Source organism: Macaca fascicularis, chromosome 9 (assembly GCF_037993035.2).
Source record: "Macaca fascicularis isolate 582-1 chromosome 9, T2T-MFA8v1.1".
Taxonomy (NCBI): Eukaryota; Metazoa; Chordata; class Mammalia; order Primates; family Cercopithecidae; genus Macaca; species Macaca fascicularis.
In genome coordinates this window covers 17,445,974-17,472,571 of record NC_088383.1, presented here as the reverse complement: position 1 = coordinate 17,472,571, position 26,598 = coordinate 17,445,974, and the positions used below count along the sequence as shown (strand labels likewise).

Genomic DNA, 26,598 nt, shown 5'->3' with positions numbered 1-26,598 from the left:
TTCAAATGGCCTGGGAGAGGGGGCCTACCCTTCTCTGCTGTGTCCTTTCAACTTCCCAGTTGAGCTCCCAAGACCAGGACGCACTGGGGCGTAGAAAAATCCAAAATCAAAATCAAGCAACAAGTTCTGGGTTAATTAGGAAACAGACTTTGCATTTCAATCAGAGAGGCCAGAGAGCAAGGTCTAAACTTCTAGCTTCTAGACAACTTTCCTGATAGAACATTTAACTGTGGGAAGAGGCTTCCCCAGGTCCCATCTATCCCTGTTTAGGGATAGAGTTGATAACATTTTTGTAGGTGGCATGTTTGCCTCTACCTGAATTTTTTGAATTGATTTTTGAGCTTTTGAGATTCCAGGAGGGAGGACAAGGCCTCTGCTGTTGTGGATAGGAAAGGCTTAACCTAAAATTAAACCAGCAATGAAGCATTAGTAAAAATCTAACAATATGAAGGGCTCTTATGAGTGATTTTTTTCAAAAGATGAAAACTCCAGAAACGCACGGGAATGAAATACCTCCCAGAAACATGAAGCAATCATCGAAGACTCACTGGTAATATTTTTTAAAAGTATACAAATCAAAGCAAAAATAAGCATGTGTAACAATGAGAAATGTGCAAATATCTTTTAAGGCAGTACTAAGTGCAAGAGGAGTAACATGAAATAAACATTCTTTCACACGGCTACTGGGAATATAAATTTCTCTCCAGAAAGGTCGTGGCAGTTTGACGAGAGGTGGCAAAACCTGAAGATTGTGTACTTGGGCACAGAGTTTTTATTTCTAGGAATGTATCCTGAGGAAATTATTAAACTGCAGTGTTTAGAAATTGTCCGTATAGCATTGTATACACAGGAAAAACAGACAAAAGCCTGATGCCTGTCAGTGGAAAAGAGGTTCATTGAATGATGGTGTATCTGCATGAGGTTTCCATGACATTAAAAATTGTTGAACAATGGCCACGCACAGTGGCTCATGCCTGTAATCCTAGCACTTTGGGAGGCCAAGGTGGGAAGATTGCCTGAGCTCGGGAGTTCTAGACCAGCGTGGGTAACACGGTGAAACCCTATCTCTACTAAAATACAAAAAATTAGCCAGGCGTGGCAGTGTGTGCCTGTAGTCCCAGCTACTCAGGAGGCTGAGGCAGGAGAGTTGATTGAACCCAGGAGGCAGAGGTTGCAGTGAGCTGAGATTGCACCACTGCACTCCAGCCTGGTCGAAAGAGCAAGATTCCATTTCCAAGAAAAAAAAATTGTTCAACAATAAGGGCAAAGGGAGAGAATCATAACATCTGATTAAATAGAAAAAGCAAGATTTTTAAAACGACCTATGTAAGGATGGTCCCAGCTGTGTCAAAAGGAAGCTGTTTATAATATGTATGCATAAAAAATTAAATAGAGATGGAACACAATTTTAAGGCAGATAAATTATCTCCGTATTGCAAACTAAGACTTTCTAGAATTTTACTCATTCTGTAAATTTTTTCTAATGAACACATATACTTTTGTAATCAGAAAATATTAAATACATGTATTTTTCAAAATGAAATTGGTATGTCATGGTATGTTATGCAATCCAGGAAATACATAAGCTCAAGGCATAATATGAAATGTCAGGAGGGTTTTTTCTCTTTTTGTTGCCAAAATGGGTTTCAGGTCTCTTCCTACAGTTTTTAGTTACTTGATATCTGGATCAGCAAACAAAATATCCAAAGTTTGAAAGGTGGCCCCTTTTGTTTTTTGTTTTTGTTTTGTTTTGTTTTGTTTTGTTTTGAGATAGAGTCTCACTCTGTCACCCAGGTTGAAATGCAATAGCATGATCTCAGCCCACCGCAACCTCCGCCTCCTGGGTTCAAGCAATTCTCTCCTGTCTCAGCCTCCCGAGTAGCTGGGATTCAGGCACCCACCGCCACGCCCAATTAATTTTTGTATTTTTAGTAGACACGGGGTTTCACCATGTGGGCCAGGCTGGTCTCGAACTCCTGGCCTCAGGTGATCCATCCGCCCACCTCAGCCTCCCAAAGTGCTGAAATTACAGTCATGAGCCACTGCGCCTGGCTGAAAGGTGGCCTTTTCACCAAGATAATCTAACCTTTTCGCACAATGATGAAATCAGCTCTCCCCATTGATGCCTTGCAATCCGGTCTTCCAAGTGCTAAGAGCCCACGTGGGAACCTGCACATATATTTTTATTCCTCATTTGAAACTTCTTCCCCAGGGTTTCTCCCCTTTATGAAAAACACTTGCCTTGCCCACGTGGCTAGGTATCTTAGAGATGTTATGCAAAATACTTTCATGCACATAATCACATATGGTTTGTGCTAGAGCCTTGTGGGATAGGCAAGGCAGGTTATTTGAGAATAAACTGTATAAAGGTTCTCAGATCTAGGAGAGAAGTGTTTCTCTTTATTTGCTGGAGGTGATATGTTTATTAGGAGTCTATTGATTTTTTTTTTTTTTTCAATTAAGGTAGGAGCAAGTAGAAAAAGTGGATGGGCCATTTGGCCACAAAACCATTTCTCTAAGCTTTGTATCACCCCACGTTGGGAAATACTCCTGTGGGATAAAGCAGCAGGCCCCCAGTCACATCAGGTTCGCCCTTTGGAATAGAAGCGACTTGTACACCACTCTGCAGAAGTGAATCTTCAACTTTGATAAACTTGAAGAGAAATCCTGTGACTGCATAGAGAACTGACTTGCCCCAATCATTGTGTCCGTATTCACTGAAAACAGAAGTTGCCCCTGTCCATGTTTTATCCTGTACTTTTACTTCCTTCTACAGACTCTGTACTCAACACGTTTGTTGCCTCGAATTGCAAAGTCAAGTCACTAATAGTTCAATTTCTAATAAAGCTTCATAGTCATAATATCCCATAAGTACCGTGTTAGAAAATCCTCTAGGCTCTACCTGTAAAACAACCCAAACTGAAGACTTTGCACCATCTTCTTCCATGCTGACCCAGGTCACCCTGCCCTCTTGCCTGCTCCACTCTGGTATCCTCTGGTGGGCCTCTTGCTTTTGCACTGAGATCTCCAGGCAACAGAGCACATCTTTATATGCTGACATCACATCAGGACGCTCTTCTGCCCCCAGTCTTCCAGTGAAGTCCCCTTGTGTCTTTCACTCAGAGTGAAAGCCTAGGTTACCAGTATCTAGGTTACCCCCACTCCTCCAGGTTCTTCCCCTTAAGATTTTTGTGCAGTTGATTCTTTTCTAGAATGTTCTGCCAAATATGGACCTATAACTCCTTCACCAACTTCAAATCCTAGTTAAAAAGTCACTTTCTCAACAGAGCCTCCCCTGATTACCCTGCTTTAAATTTGCAATTTATTTGGTCAGTCACCTGCCTCCCACCCCCAGTGCAGTGGAGGCTCCTCCAGGAAAAGGGTGAGCCAGCTACAGTTCAGAGGCACCCAGATGCCAAACCTGGTCTACACCTGTTTTTGTAAATAAAGTTGTGGGAACACAGCCATTCCCATTCATTTACCTAAGGTCTGTGGCTGCTTTTTTTTTTTTTTTTTTTTTTTTTTTAATTTTGGAGGTGGCGTCTCCCTTCGTTGCTCAGGCTGGAATGCAGTGACACAATCTTAGGTCACTGCAACCTCCACCTCCGGGGTTCAAGCCGTTGTCGTGCCTCAGCCTCCCAACTAGGTGAGATTACAGGTGTGCACCACCAGACCCGACTAATTTTTGTATTTTTAATAGAGACAGGGTTTTGCCATGTTAACCAGGCTTGTCTCAAACTCCTAGCCTCAAGTGATCCATCTGCCTCAGCCTCCCAAAGTGCCAGGATTACAGGCATGAGCCACCATGCCTAGCCAGTCTGTGGCTGTTTTTATGTGACGACAACAGAGCTGACTGACTGAGATACCCTGTGGCTCACAAAGCAAACGGTTTCTACTATCTGGCCCTTTCCAGAGAAACTTCTGCGGATTTTTCTATCAGCTGTTACATCCCCAGCACCCAGAATGGTGCCCTGTATACAACAGGGGCTCAATAATGATTTAATTGAATAGACTACAAATTGGATCATTGTGATTTGGATGATACAAAGCTAATATTAAGGTAGAGGGAAGGGAAAAAATCCTAGACATTCCTTTTATACTTTGTCATTCAAGGCTACTTTATCAAAGCTAAATTCTCCTAAAGGAAAAAAAACCTGTGAATATTACTACAGGCGAGAGTTTATGCAACCCTGTAAGAGTTCAAACCTTTACGTGAATGTTTGGTTTTCCTTATAATTACCCAATTGTTTCATACCTGACCATTTAGCCTTCCTCAAACAACCATCAATTTCTTCAGTAACAAAACCAGAAAGGGCTGGCACCCCAATTTACCTGTATGAACCCAGAAGAAGGGTTCGTGTCAAAGGTGAAATCCAAACTGCCCTTGTCAATGTGAGTCAATTCAGATGTTTAGAAGCAGCAGAACTGGCAAGTAAAGTGACAAGTCTCTGTTCTCTGGACGTTTTATGACCTGAAATCAGGCATTAATCATGTGTGTATCTATTTATAGTATCATGTGATCCTACCATATATGGTGTGTCCTTATTTTTATAATTGATCTTCCCATCAATAACAGCTTTGGGAGATTCCTGGTCTCTAACATCATGTTTCAGTTAAGACTGCATAAACATGTTCCTCTTTCTTACCACATGCTTATTTCATACACAATAGAATGTGGTGATTTGCCACTGTTAAGTTTCCCCCTTAATGTATTTTCTTCTACTAATAATAGCACTCATTGATTGAAGCCTGTTCATGTATCAGGAACTTTGTTTCCTTTCATTCTCACTCAATGGACATCCTCACTTTGTGGGAAATTTGACCTCCAAGCAATTAAGGAACTTCCTGCAAGAGCCCACAGCTGGCAAGTGGCAGAGGAAGGATGCAGAAGAACATGCATTTGACTCTAGAGCTAATGTCCTTTCCTCAATCCCACATCACACTCTGCTGTCAATCAAGACTCCCTTGGCCTATCCAAAGGCAGCAGTTTTCCTTCCCATGACCTCTTAAATTGGAGTTTCTGCTTTTGAGCTCCTGAAGCGTTCGTTTTATTAACACATTTAAGTTACTGCACGATGACAGCTTTACCTCATTTCTATAAATGACAGACCTTTGGTTTCTGCTGTCTCTGTTCCCCATGCTTGGTCAGGCAACAGCATCTCTCTGATGGTTCAGTGATGGATCGAGCAAAGCAGATAAGCCTCACTTCTGAGAATAAGTTTGCCCTTTCCCCGTCTCATCCAGAAATTCACTTCCCACACTGTCCTATCAATGAACTATTTTACTCCAAAGGGGATTCCCTCATATGACCCACCCAAAGAGTAGCGCTTCCTGAAATAAGTAGAAAGTGGCTTTGGGTTTCATTTTGAAGCAGGTTTGGGTTGGCATGATCAGATCACCTGGAGACTTTGTTTTTAGTCATTCAATCAGAGACAGGGCTGGGTGAGGTGGCTCAACATCTGTAATCCTAGCACTTGGGGAGACCACGGTGGGAGGATCACTTGAACTCAGGAGTTAGAGACAAGCCTGGGCAACACAGTGAAACCCTGTTGCTACAAAAAAAAAAAAAAACCCTTTTTTTAATTAGCCAGATGTGGTGGTGCATGCCTGTGGTCCCAGCTACTCGGGAAGAGAGGTGGGAGAATCACCTGAGCCTAGAGATCAAAACTGCAGTGAGCTGTGATCTTGCCACTGCACTCCAGCCTGGGTGACACGGTGAGACCCTATAAAAGAAGGAAAGGAAGGGAAGGAAAGAGAAGAGAAGGGGAGGGGAGGGGAGGGGAGGGGAAGGAAGGAGGGGGGAAGGCAGGGGAGGGGAAGGGAGGGGAAGGAGGGGGGAAGGGAGGGGAAGGAGGGGGGAAGGGAGGGGAAGGAGGGGGGAAGGGAGGGGAAGGAGGGGGGAAGGGAGGGGAAGGAGGGGGGAAGGGAGGGGAGGGGAAAGAAGGGGGAAGGGAGGGGAGGGGAAGGGAGGGGAGGGGAAGGAAGGGGGAAGGGAGGGGAGGGGAAGGAAGGGGGAAGGGAGGGGAGGGGAAGGAGGGGGAAAGGGAAGGGAGGGGAAGGAGGGGGGAAGGGAGGGGAGGGGAAGGAAGGGGGAAGGGAGGGGAAGGGAAGGAGGGGGAGGGGAAGGGAAGGAGGGGGAAGGAAAGGGGAAGGAGGGGGAAGGAAAGGGGGAAGGAAAGGGGAAGGAAAGGGAAGGAAAGGGGAAGGAAAGGGGGAAGGAAAGGGAAGGAAGGGGGAAGGAAGGGGGAAGGAAAGGGAAGGAAGGGGGAAGGAAAGGGGAAGGAAAGGGGGAAGGAAAGGGAAGGAAGGGGGAAGGAAAGGGAAGGAAGGGACGGAGAGGAGAGGGAAGGGAATGAAGGGAGGGGAGGGAATGAAAGGAGGGGAGGGGAGGGAAGGAAAGGAGGGGAGGGGAGGGGAGGAAAAGAGGGAAGGGAAGGAGGGAAGGGAAGCAGGGAAGGAAGGAAGGGAAGGAGGGAAGGGAAGCAGGGAAGGAAGGAAGGGAAGGAGGGAAGGAAGGAAGGGAAGGAGGGAAGGGAAGCAGGGAAGGAAGGAAGGGAAGGAGGGAAGGAAGGAAGGGAAGGAGGGAAGGAAGGAAGGGAAGGAGGGAAGGAAGGAAGGGAAGGAGGGAAGGAAGGAAGGGAAGGAGGGAAGGAAGAAAAGGAAAAAAAAGTCAGAGACTGAAGAGAGATCCCATCTCATCCATCCTGGTCTCACAGCTAGTGTAGTACCTGAAACCTTGGACAGTCAAACATTATTTCATGCACGTTCTGTTTCCACTGGATATTTCTAATGCCCTATTGATGTTTTTCCCTAAGCGTTTATACTCCTTCATAAATGGAGAGACCGTGTCCCATAATGGGATATAAGAGTCAGCCAATATCTCTAATAAGTTTTCAGACCCAGCAATTAGGAGTGAATTAAGCAATCAGGGTTGGATAAGAATATAGCATTATCAGAAAAGACTTGTAATTAGAATTGCTCATCTCCAGTTACTTAGGGGCTGTGTGAGACCCTCCTTAGAATCGACAAGCCTTCAGTTACACAGCTGACATACACACAGCTCCCTGGAGTTAAGAATTGTGTTGCCCCCAACATCCACCCCAGGAAGCCTCCCTGTCCGCATTCACAGGACCCGCTTTATCTGTCTCTGGAGACAGAGTCCTCTGGATACATCTACTGCCCAGCACACTGACACTGCCATTTCCAGTGTACAGATGTTGTCAGCAAAACTGACTCCTTCCTGCCTCAGGAAGAAAGCTTTCCCACTGACTAATAGCTGAAAGCAGGGAAAGAAGCACAATCCATTCATAACTCCCCCAGAGCACCACCCAAAATAGCCCTGCCACACCAGGTGGACAATCTCGCTGTTTGTGTGGGCTGCTGTATTTGTCATTGTGCAATCAGGATTTTAACAAAGAGCCACTTTTTAACTCACCGTGCACAATGCAGCTGCGAAACCCAGTATTTTCATTAAGGAAGGCTGGGTCTAAGATCCAGACCATCAAACCATTTAGCAGCTCCAGTGTGAGACGGAGCTTTGCTGTGGCTGGTTAGGATCAGTAACTGGAAGGATTTGAATGAAAGGCCATAAAGACACGAGGCCAGGCATGATGGCTCATGTCTGTAATTCCAGCACTTCAGGAGGCCAAGGTGGGAGGATCTCTTGAGGCCAGGAGTTTGAGACCAGTCTGGGCAACACAGGGAGACACTGTCTACAAAAATTTTTTTGTTTTTTGTTTTTGAGACACAGTCTTGGTCTGTTACCCAAACTGGGGTGCAGTGGGGCGATCTCTGCTCACTACAACCTCTGCCTCCGGGGTTCAAGTGATTCTGCTGCCTCAGCCTCCTGAGTAGCTGGGATTACAGGCATGCGCCACCACACCCAGCTAATATTTTGTATTTTTAGTAGAGATGGGGTTTGGCCATGTTGGCCAGGCTGGTCTTGAACCTCTGACCTCAGGTGATCCACGTGTCTTGGGTCCGCAAGGTGCTGGGATTAGAGGCGTGAGCAGCCACCACACCAGGCCTACAAAAAACATCCTAAAAATTAGCCAGGCCTGATGGCAAGCACTTGTAGTCCTAGCTACTTGTTTCCTAGGCACACTATATTCAACTACCACCAAAGCAGTGGCTTGTATTCTTTCACATTACTCTTCACCATGAAGAGCAATTAGCACAAATTGAGTTCACCATTGCACCGATGTTTAACAAACTCATAAAATCAGAGCTCTACAAAGACACGAATATTAAATATTTTAAAATAGTCTTTGCAGTTGTAGTTAGTGATGTTAACTACATCACTAGGTAGGCTGGGGCTGGAGGATTTCTTGCCCTCAGTAGTTCCAAGCTGCAGCAAGCTATGATCACACCACTGCCCTTCAGTCTGGGTAACAGAGCAAGACCCTAGCTCAAAGAAAAAAAAAATGGTATGAGAAAGTAGTTGTTTAAATCTCAGGTGTGTAAAAGATACTGGTATCCCTGCCGACTGGGAAGACCCCACAGAGAGTTGGTCACGCTTGCCTGCCTTGGACACTGTTCTGGATTGAAGAGTGTCCCCCAAAGATTCATGTCCACCAGAACTATCAGAATGTGACCTTATTTAGAAATAGTCTTTGCAGATGCAGTTAGCGATGTTCAAATGAGGTTATTCTGGATTAGGGTGAGCTCAAAATCCAATGACAGTGTCCTTATGAGAAGGCTGTGTGCCAACACAGGGACATGCAGGGAAGAGGCCATGTGATGAAAGAGGCAGAGATTGGAGGGATACAGTAATCAGCCAAGAGAGCCTAGGAAGGCCAGAAACAGGAGAAACTGGAAGGGGCATGAAAGGGTCTTTCCATCAAGCCTTCAGGGGGATCGTGGTCTTCCTGACACCTTGATTTTCAGACCTCTTACCTCCAGAAATGTAAGATAACACGTTTCTGGAGTTTAAGCCACCACATTGGTGGTACTTGGCTATAGCGCACCTAGGAAGCAAATACAGGCACCCAGAATGAGCTCAGAGCAGACGCTGTGACATGAAATGTTGCCTGCGGTGGTTGCCCCTGTACTGAGAACAGAGAAGCCAGAGCAAACCGGGGCTGTCTGGCTCTGCATTCCGTTGTTGGCAGGCACAAAACTGTGTGTCACCAACTTCCTTGGATGCGGCAAATCAGCCTGGGCAGCGAACCCCCCAGAGTGCCTTCAGGACATTCCCTACCCCAGCCTTGCGTTTCTGGCTCCCCATTTAAGAACCCAAATGGGGCCAGGCGCCATGTCTCACGCCTGTAATCCCAGCACTTTGCAAGGCCAAGGCGGGCAGATCACCTGAGGTCAGGTGTTGGTGACTGGCCTGGCCAACATGGCAAAACCCTGTCTGTACTAAAAATACAAAAATCAGCCAGGCATGGTAGCAGATACTTGTAATCTCAAACGCTCGGGAGGCTGAGGCAGGAGAATCACTTGAGCCCCGCAGGCAGAAGCTGTAGTGAGCCAAGATTGTGCCATTGCACTGCTGCTTGGGCAACAGAGGGAGACTCTGTCTCGGGAAAACAAAACCAAACCAAACCTGAAGGATTCCTGTCTCATCAGGTAGCTTCTGTTGCTAAAATAGAGTCTAAGAACAGACTTATCTCTTTTGTGGAAAGAAAAACTTTTTGGCTACCTCATTAAAGACCTCTGTTTTCGTTGTAGGAGTTGGGTGACATTCTGTAATCATGTTGATTTTCTGATCCAGAGCTATAAACAAAGACAAGAAGATTCAATATGAAAAGGTGTTTTTTTTCCCCTGAGCTGGCTAAATTATGGGGTTTCTGTTGTTGTTGCCTAGGTAAGGCTTACTCAACACCGTTTTATGAACAGAATGAGAAGCTCTCATCCAATTGCCCCCATGAAAAACTTTCACGATGGGTTTGCAATAAGAGCGATTCATGAATTCATTCATCAAAAGACTATTTGTTGAACATATGTGAAATATATGCTTATATATTCATAGATTATCTCGAGAATGAGATCTAAGCAATGTAAGAGGTTGCATCTGGGGATAGAAAATGAAGACTTATTTTTACTGTATACCCTTTTTAAAAAAGCATCAGTGCGACAATCATCATTGTAATAATCATCAATGTGTATGTATATGAAATATTTAGAATAAAATTTGTTTTTAATATGGCAATGGTTTCTCTAAAATATATGTATATATAAAATACACACACACACACACACATTTTTTTCGAGATGGAGTCTTGTTCTGTTGCCCAAGCTGGAGTGCAATGGCGCAATCTCGGGTCACTGCAACCTCCACCTCCTGGGTTCAAGCGATTCTCCTGCCTCAGCCTCCCCAGTAACTGAAATTATAGGGGCACACCACCATGCCAGCTCATTTTTTATATTTTTAGTAGGAACATGGTTTCACCATGTTGGCTGACCTGGTCTCGAACTGCTGACCTCGTGATCAACCCACCTCTGCCTCCCAAAGTGCTGGGATTACAGGTGTGAGTGACTACACCCAGCCCTCTAAAATATTTTTAAAATAAATACTTATTGGGTGCTTATTACATGTCTATACTGTACTAATTATGGAACATACAGTCACTTTTTTGTTTTGTTTTGTTTTAACTTTTAGGTGCAGGGGGACATGTGCAGGTTTGTTACATAGGTAAGCTCTTGTCACGGGGTTTGTGGTACAGATTATTTCATCACCCAGGTACTAAGCCTCGTACCCATTAGTTATTTTTTCTGATCCTCTCCCTCCTCCCACCTCGGGCAGGCCCCAGTGTCTGTGTCCATGAGTTCTCATCATTTAGCTCCCACTTGTAAGTGAGAACATGCTGGATTTGGTTTTCTGTTCCTGCGTTAGTTTGCTAAGAATAATGGCCTCCAGCTCCATCCATGTTTGTGCAAAGGACATGATCTCATTCTTTTTCATGGCTGCGCAGAATTCGATGGTGTGTGTGTACCAGGTTTTCTTTATCCAGTCTTCCACTGATGAACATTTAGGTTGATTCCATGTCTTGAGCATACAGTTTTAAATGAAGCAGACACGATCTCTGCCCTTGTGGAACTTAATAGCCTAGTCTAATGGAAGAAACTATAAACTAATATTCACAAAATAATTGCATCATTCAAAATTGGATGCTTATCTGAAAGAGAAGAATTTGGCACTATAAGAATGAATAATAAAAGGGACCACGTAAGATCAGAGCATCTTGGAAAACTGTTGAGGAAATTATGAGTTATCTGAAAGAAAGCAGAAGTTAACTAGACAAGAAGAAGGAAGTTAGTGGCATGATGAAGCTCTTGAGCAGAACAGGAGCGTAGTCTGTTTCTCTAACTGGAAGAAGGTTGGCGTGGCCAGAGCAGAGTGAAGAGGTAGGAAAGAGAAAACAGGGACAAGATCTTACAGGATCTCTATTCATTCAACAAGCATTCACTGGGCGCCTACTCCATGCCTCCTGCTGTTCCCAGCACCAGCGACACAGCAGTGAACAGACACAGGGCTCTTCCAGCCATCTTATGGAGGTTGGATTTGCTTACAAACCCAAAGGGAACTCACTGAAGGATTTGAAGAAGAGAATCCATATGATCCCATGTAGTTATTTAAAAGACCACTTGGGAGAGGTGGAGAATAGATGTATCAGACTGTCTTGGCACAGGAGCCCCTGGGTGATGAGCTGTGTCAGGTCATTTTGCTGCATGGAGACCAAGGTGTACAAGACCAGCATTGATTTTACAGGCCTTAAATAGCAAAATGGCAGCCATTCTATTCCACACAATGGTATATCCATACCCATTTCCATTCTTGTAGAAAACCAAGAACTGGGAAGATGGCGTTTAATCTGGTTATTGGTTTTGACTGCTAACTTTTTAAAAGGGTAATAAACTTCTTTTCACCATGAAGAGCAATTAGCACAAATTGAGTTCACCAGTGCACCAACATTTAACAAACTGTCAGAAAATCAGAGCTCTACAGTGACACTAGTGCGAGTCCAGGCACCAGATCGTCACACTGAATCAGATAATGACATTCCTGTTATAAGACAACTTTTAATTTTGCCATTTTACTCTTCAAGGGCACTAATACAGCCCTCCTAGCTATTCATTGATTTCTTTTTCTACATGATTTCTGACTGCAAGAGAACAGAGATCACCAACTTTATAGAGATCATATGTACACATTAAAAAAGAGTTCTTACCACATTTACATTTTTCACATTTTCCCAAGAAATGCTTCCTTGCATATAGTTAGCAACTTATGCCATTATATATGGAGACAAGAGTAGATAGATATAAGTTTCCTACTCAGCCAATTTTGTTTAATCAAAGTTTTGGGGAAAAAAAAAAACTGTCATCATCTTATCCACATCCCCCTCCTCCTCTTATACAAAGAGCATAGTCTGAAAACTGGATGTCAGAGAACCTTGAAGGATGTGCTCAGGCAAGGCTTCCAGAGAACATCTTGTTCAGTCCCTTTATTTGGCTGATGAGAAAATAGAAGCACAGAGACAAGTTGAGTGATCCCAGAAATTCAAGTCTCACAGCAGATTAGTGGCAAAATCAAGACAAGAATCTGGACATCCAGACATCATTAAAGAATCATCTCAGTAAAATACCAAAGAAGAATAGAAACAAACCAACGAAATGTATGCTAATGTGGTCTATCCTCAGAATTTCATTTTTTTTTCATTTTCTTTTTGAGATAGGGTCTCACTCTGTCACCCAGACTGGAGTGCAGTGGCGTGATCATGGCTCACAATAGCTTTGACCTTCCGGGCCCAAGAGATTTTACCACCTCAGCCTCCCAAGTAGCTGGGACCACCCACAGGGACGCATGAATCAATCAATCAATCTATCTATCTAATATATACGTAATATGTATATATATACACACAAATATATATACACACACACACACACACATATATATATATATGTACCTCACTCCTCATCTGAAAAGTGGGAATGACAGTATCTGTAGCTTTTGTCTCTTTTATGAGGAGTTGAGTGATTTAGGAGATTTGCTATTTGGAGACTGCATGGAGTTACCAACAGCAAAGTGTCAGCAACCTAAGAATGTGGCATAATGGTTATTTTGCCACAGTGCAAAACACTCAGCCCAACCTCTGGATTTGAAGGCAAACCACCAGGGTCAAGTCAAGCTGACCCAAAGTCCACATGGCAAAAGCCCTGATATCTGGACTGTGATATGACAAGATGTTTATTTGGATAATGTCAGAGACTGATTGAGGTCGGGATGAAAATACAACCCAAAAGATCCAAAACAACCCCCTTTCGTTAATTATCTCAGAAAGGCACAGTAAGAGCTCATGCAAAGAGGAGCATATTTTGTTCAAAACCAATGAGAAAGATCAAGTAAACTGAAGGGCTAGTGAAACAGAGCTGGTGGTTTCCTACAGCTTTTGAAGACTGCCTGAAGCAGAGAACTATATTTGAGTTAAAAATCCATCTCAATCCCCTCAGCAGACACATATATGTCCAGCAGTTTTCTTGTAGACCATTCCGTTCATTTGGAACTAGATTTCTCTCCCAAGCTAACAAAGAGCCAGAAGATAAAGAAAGAGAACTAACTATTATTTGACCTGGTCTCTGATATGTTCTGGCTCCTTACACATTGTTTCAGCTAAATTCAAATAACCCCAGCATAATATGGCAGTGCTAAGTTGTATGTTTACATATCTCCACCCATTGGTCTTTTTCATTCACCCAGGGTGGGACAAACATTAAACCTGTATGAAATGGACAGCAGCATCCCGTTACATCTTCTCCTCCCCTGCTCTCTCTCACCCCTATAAACCCTCAATCTCCTCTAAAATAAGGATACAAGCCCCAAGCCACTCTCCCTAAGAGGGAGCTTGAATCCATAAAAAATAAGGAATCCCCAGAATAACTAATTATCTAGAAAGATGTTCAAGGGATAGCCCTTGGGTAGCCTTGTTCATGGGCATCAAAATCTTAGAACTGCCAGAATAACATGGAGGAGGTAGGTGAGGGTAGCAGAAAAATTGTTGTGAAAAATCTGCATGACAATAAAATAATCTGGGTCATTGACAACCAGAATGATGGGAGTCACATTTTCAGTATTATTTGAAGTAAAGACAAACAATCCTAAACTGCCTTCATCACGTCTCTATTTTGGACATGTAAATTTGGTTAAAGTTTTTTATTTGTTTTCCAGTCAGATCAATTGAAATCCTCCTCTTAAGGGTGTTCATCCTCCTCCCTCTGGAAATATACTTCCGCCCTCTTTTCAACAGAAAAGTTTAACATGGCAGAAGTTTTGAGAATGATGTTGTCTACCATAATTTTATGCTTAGATCTGTGTGTGGCGCAAGAGTTGTTAAGCATTGGTACAGGCTCTAGCTAAATTCCACTGCTTCAAAGGTGCCTAGGGAGTGAGCTCTGAAGCTTGCAGAGTCACAAAAGGGTTCTGCACTGGGTGGAGGGGGTTGACATTACGGAAGAGTCTGTTATAGATGTGAACCTCTTGCTGTATTTCAAAGGCTGTTTCTTGAAACATTTTAATGTCCTTCCTCAGTTGGAATCATCTGTGTCCAAAATAACAAATGGTCCCCCTGTTTCCCCCCTCCCCCCTGCCCTGTATCTCAGGAGGCTTGCTTTTTTGAAGTAGATGGAAATTGGTGTGGAAATCATGAGGTTCAGAGAAGAATCAAATCAGCCATTCAAAGCTGCCATCAACCCCTGGGCCCCCTCTAAATTGCTATTTCCATGTCACAGAATTTTTTCATTTTAAAACATTCTGAGATATTTTCATGGTGTTGTGGCTAACCATTTTTAGTCAGTTAAAAAAATGCCTTTATCACCTCCCACCAGGAAACTCATGGAACACACTGTTGGAGATGTTAAAACTTTTTTTTTTCATTTTCTCCTTTAAAAATATTAATGGTAAGCATTAAAAAAGAAACGAAAAGTCTTTAATTTGGTTTTCAGACAGCTTAGTTTGAAATTAAAAATTGTTCATATCACCGTGAATCAAGCATCTGTGAGTAATCACCGTGAACCAACCTGATCATTTTTATCCAACAGCAGGGTAGGTGCCAAGTTCTCCATCCCACCGAGTGGGTGTAAAGTGCCAGTGTGCACTGGTGGAAATGGCTCTGGGTTGGAGGGCTCTGAGTTACAAAATTAAAAAGCTTCAGTTCACAAACAGTAAGAGGTCTGGTGGATGAGAAAGACAAAGGAAGAGGAAGGTAGCCAGGAGCTGGGGTAAATGAAGAAGCCAAGACCAGACGGCTTCTCAGCTTGGCATAATGAAGAAGGCTGCAATCCACCTGATGATCAGGAGTCTTTGTTAGGTCTCCTCTCAGTTTCCATCTCTTTCCAGCTCCCAGGGCTCCCTCCCCTCCAGTTTCCCTCCAGGCCAGGGGCAGAGTGACTGTGGTCCTAAATGACCATCCAGATGATCTTTGTGTTTCCCAAAAGCAGCCGAGAGTGCTCACTCAACTTTTCATAGCTTACAAATCCTTCCTGCATCCAGAAGAGCCTGAAAGTTGGTAAAAGGTATGTTTTGCTTTGGTTGGTGGACTACATAAACCATGGCCAACTTCCAGCCACAGTCTCTCATAGAAGAAAAGGATGGCAACAAGACAAAAATGCACTCACAAGCTCCTGGCCATTGGTATTTTCCCCCATTGTGGGAAGAAATGCAAATACATACAATAGGATTTTCCCCCTTTTTCTTAAAAAGAGCAAGAAAATAAGTGAAATGAAGTCAGAAGGGAAAAGAGTGACAGAAACAAAACCAAGGAAGATAACTTAATTATTTATAGAAATAGCTCAGTATATGCACAATTTCCACAACAGCCTTCACCTCCAAGTGGATCAGAAATCCACCCGTAGTCAGAGAAAGGGAATGTGCTACATAGAAAGGAGACCCAGTACACTGAACACTTGGCCAAGTTCTTATTTCCTCACCTATTTTCTCTCTCTGGAAAGATTATTTTAAAATCTTTTTTAAAATCTTGAGTAAACAGACACGTGAACTAAAGCACATAAATGAGTAGTGCTCTTAGGGTGAATTATGCCTCCCCAAAAATTCATATGTTGAAGTCCTCAGCACTGGAACTTTATAATGTGACCTTATTTGGAAATACGGTGACTGCAGATATATTTAGTTAAGATAAAGTCATAATGGAATAAGGTGAGCAACTGATCCAATATGACTGATGTTCTTATTTTTTTAATGTTATTAAAAAGAGAGACATACAAATAGAGAAGATAATGGGAAGAGACACAGGGAGAAGATGAATCTAAAGCCAGAGAGAGGTTAAGACAGATCCTTCCTTCTCAGCCCTCCGACAGAACTAACCCTGCCATCACCTTGATCTCAGACTTATAGCCTCCAGAACTATGAGATAATAAATTTTTATTGCTTAAGCCACTCAGTTTTTGAGACTTTTGTATTAATCTGTTCTCACTCTGCTAATAATGACATACCCGAGACTGAGTAATTTACAAAGGAAAGAGGTTTAATTGACTTACAGTTCTGCAAGGCCGGAGAGGCCTCAGGAAACTTACAATCATGGCAAAAATGAAAGCAAACACATCCTTCTTCACATGGTGGCAGCAAGAATTGCTGAGCAAAAGGGGAATAGCCTCTTATAAAACCATCTGATCTCATAAGAACTATATGGGAACAGCATGAGTAACCACCCTCATGATTAAATTGTTTCCACCTGGTCCCTCCCACAACATGTAGGGATTATGGGAACTACAATTCAAGATGAGATTTGGGTGGAGACACAGCCAAACCATAACACTTTGTTATGGAAGCTCTAGCAATCCAATAAAAGAAATTTCTTTAGAGCAAGATAGTATCAGATAATATCAAAAGTAAATGAAAGCTAAAATCCATTAAGCAATTTCTAGGTGCCAAAAACTATGCATTGTATATGCATCACTTCTATTAATCCTCACAGTTTCAATCTTCAGTTGCATCAGGATTTGATGGCTGGAGCTGTGGCAGCCATTTTTATCCACAAGTGTGAAGACAAGCCAACATACTGAACCTATCAGGGTTGAAAGACAGAAAAATCTGAGTCTCTCATGATGACACTGGGCCACTGAATCAACCAACTCTAGAACCCTCTATATCTTAAGACTGTTTAATGCAAGATAATAATATTTAAGCCACATTTTGTTGGAACTTCTGTTACTTGCAGTCAAGAGCATACCAACTGATACATTTCCCTCCTAGTAAATGTTTTTTACTTTCTCCAAAGGTAAGGGTTATGTTATGCTCATTTTTACATTTCTAGATCCAACCACAGGGACTGTGATATGGAGGAAATTCAGTCAGTGTTTGTTGAATAAGCAAACAGGTAAATTTCTCCTCAAACAGATGCCAGTGGTGTTTGGCAGATGGAGAGATGAAAACTCCATGAATTTAACTGATTTGCTGAAGACCATGCAATAGTTCAGTGATTCAGTGACAGGGCGGGGGTCCCATGACCACCTTATTCTCACACTGCACTGCCTTTTTTACTATTTTGTATAATTATGGAATGTTCTCTGTAATTCTCTAATACTCTCTCTTCATTCTCCTCTCCAATACTTTCAACCTGTACACGATGTGCATACTTCCTACTTGTCCATTGTTTAGAATTTTATTTATTCTGCCTGTGAATACTTCACCCATTTGTATAAGTAAGAGTCTCAAAGCCAGAGACCATATCTGTGCTGTTCTCTCTGTGCAACACCCAATATAGCTCAACTTTAATTTGGCAATAAATCAATCCTCCTGGATGATGATGGTATCTGAAAACATAAAATGAACTCCGCAGAGAAATAATCTTCTTAGCCCATATCCTATATCCTCTTCAGGAGGGAATGGCTAAATGAGAAATTAATAGGATTGGAAACATATTGTGCCTGTGGACTGAACCACACATACATATTTTTTTAAGTTTGTGAGTTTATGACCTTTGTACTTTGTGCAAGTTGTAGTTGTGGAGAAAGTATTCACACTGTTTTGAGGTCATATCTCCACATTTGGAACTGGTAAATGTGGAATGATTATCTTAAAAGGCTGGTCTTTATCTCCAAGTGCCTAGTGGTCATTTCTTTTCTTTGAGAGTCTTGCTCTGTCACCCAGACTGGAGTGCAGTGGTGCAATCTCAGCTTACTGCAACCTCTGCCTCCTGGGTTCAAGTGATTCTCCTGCCTCAGCCTCCTGAGTAGCTGGGATTACAGGTGCCTAGTGGTCATTTCTACTGGAATGTCTCATTGTGATCTCTATTTCAACATGGTTATGAAAAAACCCACGATCACCTGTGAATAAAAATTGTTGTACCCCAAATCTTGTCACTTTTATTCACATCCTTGAGGCCACCAAGAATGAAAACTTTATCTACTAATTATTCCCATCTTTTCCCCTCCATATCTAGCCAAGTTCTGTCCATGTTCCCTATAAAATTCATCTCATCTTACCACTCCCTTCTGTTCCCCTTATCACCACCTAATTCAGTCCCCTAGCTGCCAAGGACACTGTTATATCTTCCCAATTTGTTTCCTTGAATCCAATCTGTCCCCCATGAAATCAATCCTTACAGTGCAGGGAAGCCAGCTCCCTTACACATACTCATCAGGACAGTTCCAGCTTCACAGTGACCTATATCTTTTTGTATCTAAATACATTTGTATTTCCAATCCTATCCTAATTCTCCTATGCAACCATATTGTCTACTATTCACTCTTGTAGATTAGTCCTTGCTGATGGATTGGTTTTAGTATATTCCCAAGCAAATCAGGGTTGAAAGAAAAATTCTGGGTCTCTCATGATGACACTGAGTCACTGAATTAACCCACTCTAGAACCATCTTGAGATGTTTTTCTAATATGAGATAATATTATTATTTAAGCCACATTTTGTTGGAACTTCTGTTACTTGCAGTCAAGAGCTTAACGACTGTTACAGGACAACTGATACAGGCCTTGGGAACTGATATTTCCAAGCCATTCGAGACACAAGAACATACCTATGTGTGTTCAGAAAACCAAAACACTGTTTTGTTTGGTAGAACCAAGTATTTTAAGTTGTAAATATGTTGTTTTGCCCAACAAGCTAAATCATCCTACTCTCTCAGTCTATTTGGGATGTTGATAGAGCCAAGTCCCAGATAGGAGAATATTTCTCCCCAGGGACTCATATAGTTTATTATGACTCTAAAATCAATCTACATTCACGAGGGAAAACTTTTAAATATAAAAACATACAACACAAAATTAAAAATAAATCTTGGTCTCACCCTCCAGGGATAACCACTGTTAATATCTTGATTTATTCATTCAGTTTTTAAAAATGAATATACAGGGAGGGTGGGAGGAGTAGGAAGGACAAAAAATCTCCATATTGGGTACAACGTATATGACTTGAGTGACGGGTACACTACAATCTCAGACTTCACCACTCTACAATTGATCCATGGAACCAAAAACCACTTATACCCTTAAAGCTTTTGAAATGAAAAAATTAAAATGAAAATTAAACAATGAGTACATATACCTGAATATATTCTAAAAATGTAAAGAGCATTATATGTTCAAATACTTTGCATTTATTTATTTATTTAGAGACGGAGTCTCACTCTGTTGCCCAGGTTGAAGTGCTGTGACACAATTTCAGCTCACTGCAACCTCTACCTCCCGGGTTCAAGCGATTCTCCTGCCTCAGCCTCCTGAATAGCTGGAATTACATGCCCATGCCACCACACCTGGCTGATTTTCTTATTTTTAGTAGAGATGGGGTTTCATCGTGTTGGCCAGGCTTGTCTCAAATCCCTGGCAGCAAGTGATCTGCCTGCCTCGGCCTTCCAAAGTGCTAGGATTACAGGTGTGAGCCACCTCACCTGGCCTACTTTGCTTTTATTTATTATTTTTACTTTTTTGAAACAGAGTCTCATTCTGTCCCCCAGGCTGGAATGCAGTGGCGTGATCACAGCTCACGGCAGCCTCTGCCTCCCAGGCTCAAGCCTCCTGAGTAGCTGGGACCACAAGTGTGTGCTGCCACGCCTAATTTCTTTGTTTGTTTGTACTTTTATTAGAGATGGGGTTTTGCCATGTTGCCCATGCTGGCCTTGAACTTGTGAACTCAAAGTGATCCGCCTGCCTCAGCCTTCCACAGTGCTGGTATTATAGGCATGAGCCACTGTGCCTGGCCTACTTTGCTTTTATTTAAAACACACACACACATTTTTATTGCAGACATCTAAGAGTGCATAAGATGACAAAATATTATCCTCCTACCTTATATTCATCTCATGAATATTTTCCTATAGAGATAACCCTTGTTAACAATTAGCCTGTATCTTTCCTGGTTTTTCTATGCATATGCAAATATATCTTTTTATTTTTACAAAAATAGCATACATATTGTTATGCATCATATATGTCTCTATATAATATATTTTGGATAGCTTCCGACATGGTAGAACACTATCTCTTTCTTTTAAATTTACATTGTAATGCCATTGAATAAATGTAGCAAAAGATTCTTAACCAATCTCCAATTATGGCTTGTTGGATTCTTTCTGTTTTTGCTCCGACAATCGCTTTTGCCAAGAATGTTTCTGTACACACATATTTCAATACTTGAGCAAGTTTTACTGTAAGACAGATCTGAGAAGTGGAAATACTGGGTCAAAAATGTACAATCTAAATTTTGTAAGATACTATCTATCTGCCCTCCAAATGTTGTCTGATTAGCTCTTAAAAATGAATTTATTTGGATCAAAATTGTTGAAAATTATTATAGAGTTTTAGTAAAGGATTCACATGTGCAACTACTATTCTTATTTTAATTTTCTTGCAGTATAAGCTCAAAATTATATCCCAAATTGACTTTTTAAAAAAACTGTGAGTACATAGGTATATATATTTATGGGGTACATGAGATCTTTTGATCCAGGCATGTAATGTTTAATAATCACACCATGGAAGATGGGGTACCCATCCCCACAAACATTTGTCCTTTGTGTTATAAATAACCCAATTATACTCTTTCAGTTATTTTTAAATGCACAATTAAATTATTTTGACTACAGTCTCCCTGTTGTGCTATCAAATACTAAGGTATTATTAATTCTTTCAGGGTTTACTTGTAGCTGTTAACTATCCCCACTTCTCCCTACCCCCTGCTACCCTTCCCAGCCTCTGGTAATTATCTTTCTACTCTCTACCAGATTGACTTTTGGTTTTGGGTTGAGTCTATCCTTATTCTCTGTGCGAAATCTCCCTCCCACTGAACAGAGTTGGACTGTCTTTGATGTCTGAATAAATAGGCACCAAGGTTTCCAATAAGAGAAGTAGTACACTTTGGTGACTGTGAAGTCAGACAAATTACATTTGACTCCTACCTTTTTTAATCATTAGCTGTGTGTCCTTGGGGAAATGACATGACCTATCTTAGTTTGTTTTGTTTTCTGCAAAAATGGAAATGACAAGAATTAATCGCTACCTTGTAGGGAGGTTTGGAGAATTAAAACTCGTTCTACAGTGCCTATTAAAACTTGTTCTACAGTGCCTGTTAAAACTCATTCTACAGTGCCTATTAAAACTTGTTCTACAGTGCCTATTACACAACAGATCTTGTTGCTTGGTTCCTTTTCTTTTTTTCTGTTTTGTTTGTTTGTTTGTTTGTTTTTTGAGATGGAGTCTTGCTCGGTCGCCCAGGCTGGAGTGTAGTGGTGTGGTCTCTGCTCACTGCAAGCTCCGCCTCCCAGGTTCACACCATTCTCCTGCCTCAGCCTCCTAAGCAGCTGGGACTACAGGTGCCCACAACCACGCCTGGCTAATTTTTTGTATTTTTAGTAGAGACAGGGTTTCACTGTCTTAGCCAGGATGGTCTCGATCTCCTGACGTCGTGATCCGCCAGCCTCGGCCTCCCAAAGCTCTAGGATTACAGGCGTGAGCCGCCGCGCCCGGCCGGTTGTTTTCCTTCTAAGGGTGCAATGGGGATGGCTCAAGCAAGAATGAAGCCTGTTACTGAAGATGATCCAAAATGAGATGCCAGAAGATAGACATCAGACCAAAAAATCTCACTGTCCACATCAGGCAGGCAATTGGCATTGGTTAACTCTGGAAGACTTTTAAATCATCCTTATCATTTAGTTTCCCTAATAATGACAAATAAAAACAAAGTGGAAAATGAGACGCCTAGATTCCCCTGCAACTAGATTTATCTTAACAGCAAAGGTGGCCAGGCATGGTGGCTCACATCTGTAACCCCAACATTTTGGGAGGCTGAGGTGGGTGGATCACAAAGTCAGGAGTTCAAGACCAGCCAGCCAACATGGTGAAACCCCATCTCTCCTCAAAATACAAAAATTAGCCGGGCATGGTGGTGGGTAATCCCAGCTACTTGGGAGGCTGAGTTAGAGAATTGCTTGAACCTGGGAGGCAGAGGTTGCAGTGAGCTGAGATTGCCCCACTGCTCCCCAGCCTGAGCAATAGAGTGAGACTCCATCTCAAAAAGACAAAACAAAAACAAACAACAACAAAACAACAACCTAAAGGAGACTTTTCCACAGGTATCAGTTGACAGAGTTATAAACCTTGCACCTCTAGGATGAACCAGACAAGAAGCATTTTGCAAAGATCAAGGCAGCAAGGAAATGTTGTCATTCTTGCATAAGCAAAGTCTGTGTTATTCTGCTATAACCAGAGCATTCTGCATTTGTGCAACAATTCTTGCTCTTATGGGTACACCAGAGCTCAAGTGTGTCATGAAAAGGTAATGGCAAGAAATTCCACAAAAGAATGAGTGACAGTAATTGGAAGGAATTTGAGCAGAAGGGATATGAAAAAGTAGCTTTTGATTATTCTCTTCTTTTTTATAACATAAACGATCATTGGTAACACATTTAATTTGACAGCAGTCCAAGGCCTTAAAAAAATATTCCTACGAACCAGTTATAAACTGTGATAATCAATTTCCTGGCGATTATACTGATTAAGGAAATTATTCATCTACTATATTTTTCATCTCAGATATTTTTCAAATGTCACGTGAGTCTCTTAAGCTTAAAAAAACCTTGCTCTTAGCCAGTACACACAATAAATGTAAAACCGATGGCACCAATATTATGAATAGTACCTCTTAGGACAAAATCTGATTTGTCTGAAGGCAGATGAAATTATAAAGAATAGTCAAGATGTCACTAGAGGGACTTGGTATGCAGCTTGATTTACTTAGCATCTTTGTCACTTTATAGATTGAGATATGATTGATGGTAACATTAATATAGAAAGCATGTTAATATTAGAACAGGCTTTAAGATCCCCTACTAGAAAATTCTCCCCCTCCTCAAATTAATATAATTTGGAATAAAATGCCCTAAGGATGCAATGATTCTTAGTCTTACTAGCCCCTTGATGTAAGCTTTTTTTTTTTAGAAAATTTAATCAGTTTTATTGAGGTATACTTTATATACAATAAAATAATATACCCAATTTATACATTTCCGTAAGTTTTAACAAATGTGCACATCCGTGTAACCATTACCACAATCAAGGTACGTTCCATCACCACAAAAGTTCCTTTTTGGTCCTTTCCAGGCAACATCCCCTACTCCTCAGCCCTAGGAAACTGCTAACCTATTTTGTCACTATGAATTGGATTGGATTTCTCTTTTCTGAGTTTTATATCAATCAGTCTTACAGAGTGTAGAATTTTGTGTCTGCTTCCTTTACTCAGCACAATGCTTCTGAGATTCACCCACGTTTCCTGTATCAGCCGTTCATTGTCTTTTCTCGGCTTGTGAGAACATAGCATAATGTGTGTAGACATTCAATTGATGGCGGCCATTTTTGTTTCCAGTTTGGGGCCATTATCAGTGAAGCAGCTTTACCTATTCATAAATAAATCTTTGTTGTGGACATATTTATTTCTCTTGGGTAAACACCTAGGAATAGTATTGTAGGGCAGCAGTCCCCAATCTTTTTTGCACCAGGGCCTGATTTTGTGGAAGACACTTTTTCCACAGACTGTTGGTGGTAGGGGATGGTTCTAGGATGAAACTGTTCTACCTCAGATCATCAGGCATTAGATTCTCATATGGAGCATACAACCTAGATCCCGGGCACGCACAGTTCACAACAGGGTTCCACTCCAAGGTGGGTGGATCATCTGAGGCCAGGAGTTCGAGACCAGCCTGGCCAACATGGTGAAACCCTGTCTCTACTAAAAATAAAAAAAAAAATTAGCTGGGCATGGTGGCACACACCTGTAATCCCAGCTACTTGGGAGGCTGAGGCAGGAGAATCGCTTGAACCTGAGAGGCAGAGGTTGCAGTGAGCCAGGATCGCACACTGCACTCCAGCCTGGGTGACAGAGCGAGACTCTCTCTTTTCCAAAAAAAAAAAAAAAAAAAAGACAGAGAGAGATGTATTATGATTCTCCAATCTGTGGCCTGCCTCTTCATTTTCTTAACATTGTCATTTGAAGACGAGAAGTTATGAATTTTGATGAAAAGGGACGCTTTTCAATATCTACTTCTTTGTCTCCTCCACAGCTTTGAACTTGGAATTGGGCTTTTTTGAACACAGAAGTGGAGCCTTAGTTAATCTTTATTGACAAATTAGAAAAGGCAAAAAAATTCACTCTGAATTGAGAATTCTCTTTTATATATTGTCATTCTTGCTTCAAGTAAATTATGCACATTTTTAAAATGCAGTCCAGTCCCATGAGGTCAAAAAATATCACTGCTCCCATTTCATAGAAAAATAACCCAAGGTGTGAAAACCTGAAGCCCATGACCCGAGGTGATGAAAAATGACTGAGGCAGAGCAGGGGATGCAGTGAAACTAATTGGTCACAGTGAAGGGTCTTGGCCGAGCCCTCTAGGGGCTGATGCTGGTGCCTAAACTCACCGAGCTAAATAATTACAGCGAGGCTGAGCCTGGAGGGATTCGCCCAGGTCTGCTGCTGTTGACTCTTCTCGCTTCATTTTCTCTTCTCTTTTTCCGCCCTCCTTTCCTTCTCTTCTTTCCTTCTCTATTCTTTTTTGTCTGCCTTCTGTTCCATATGAACTCCATTCAGCTGTGCTTGGTTCTGCAATTCTTTGTCTCTCCATTTCTTTCTTCCTCTCTCCTCTCCCTCCCTCTTCTCTCTTTGGCCTGTCTCTCTTCCCCTCACTCCACTTCTCTCTGCCTCTTCCCCCTCACTCTTTCCCTGTGTGTGTGTCTTTCTCCCACTCCACCTCTCTTTGCCTCTCCCCCTTTATCTCCGTCTCCTCCCTCACACTCTTTCCCTCTCTCTGCCTCCCTCTCTGCCTTTCTGTGTACCCCCTCTCACCTCTCTCTGCCTCCTTCCCCAGTCCCCCACTACTCACCTCCCTCTTTGCCTCCCTCCCCTTGCCCCACTTCCCTCTCTCTGCCTCCCTCTCCACCCCTACCTCCCTTTCCTCTTCCTCCCCCCTTCCCCCACCCCCTCCCTGCCTCCCTCCCCATGCCCCAATTCCTCTCTCTCCCCACCCCCCTCCCTTTCTCTCTCTCTCATTCTGTCTGCCTATCTTAAATGAGGAACTCTCCTTTCGTAACTGATCAAAGCTTGATCTCCATGTTGTACGAGAATATACATGTATGGGTACATCTACGTCCTCTTCTGAGGGTGACAGGACCCAAAGCAATGGCCAGACTCCCCTTCAGCGGCAGATACCAGCCTGGGCGAAAATACTGACTGCCGAGAGGCCGTTCATTGGAACTGAAGAACACACCTCATTTTAGCGGAAACCCCAATATGTTCTGGATTGTTGTTCTCTCAAGTTTACTAAAAATGATAATTTTCCTGTGACTATACCTCTAAAAAAACAGCAGTCACCTCTCTAGACTTTAAAGATAGTGATTTTCTCATGACAGGACACTTCTCTGCCTCAAACTTGGATGAAGTCCTAAATGTTTCAGGCAGCCTGCAAGGTCCTATCGAATTAGGATCTCTCTCTGCCCTCCCCACTCATCTCTGAACACTCCCTCAGGTTCCACTGTTGGTTTTTTTGTGTGTTGCTTCCTTGTTCTTTTTGTTTCACACCAAGCCCCTCCCACTTCAGACTATTCCCATGAGAACTCCCAGTTCCGGAAATGCTCTTCTTCCTGTTCAGTTGACTTCCTGCCCCTTATCTCCTTCTTCATAGTAACTAAGAACTATGTTTGTTTACCAAAAATGCAGTATGCCTAACTCAAGCAATACAGAGCTCAAAATAGAATCTTTTTTTTTTTTTTTTTTTTGAGACGGAGTCTCGCTCTGTCGCCCAGGCTGGAGTGCAGTGGCCGGATCTCAGCTCACTGCAAGCTCCGCCTCCCGGGTTCACACCATTCTCCTGCCTCAGCCTCCCCAGTAGCTGGGACTACAGGCGCCCGCCACCTCGCCCGGCTAGTTTTTTGTATTTTTTAGTAGAGACGGGGTTTCACCGTGTCAGCCAGGATGGTCTTGATCTCCTGACCTCGTGATCCGCCCGCCTCGGCCTCCCAAAGTGCTGGGATTACAGGCTTGAGCCACCGCGCCCGGCCTCAAAATAGAATCTTAAAGTCGGTTCACCACTAATTACTATCATTCACATTGAACATTTCAAACCTTGTTTATATACACAA

The 26,598-nt window shown here is 42.5% G+C and overlaps 1 protein-coding gene across 1 annotated transcript in view; it reads right to left on the bottom strand.

The window, feature by feature from the left end:
• PTER (phosphotriesterase related) overlaps positions 1-26,598 on the bottom strand; it is a 157,722-nt gene that overhangs the window by 943 nt on the left and 130,181 nt on the right. The gene's annotated exons all lie outside the window — the stretch shown is intronic.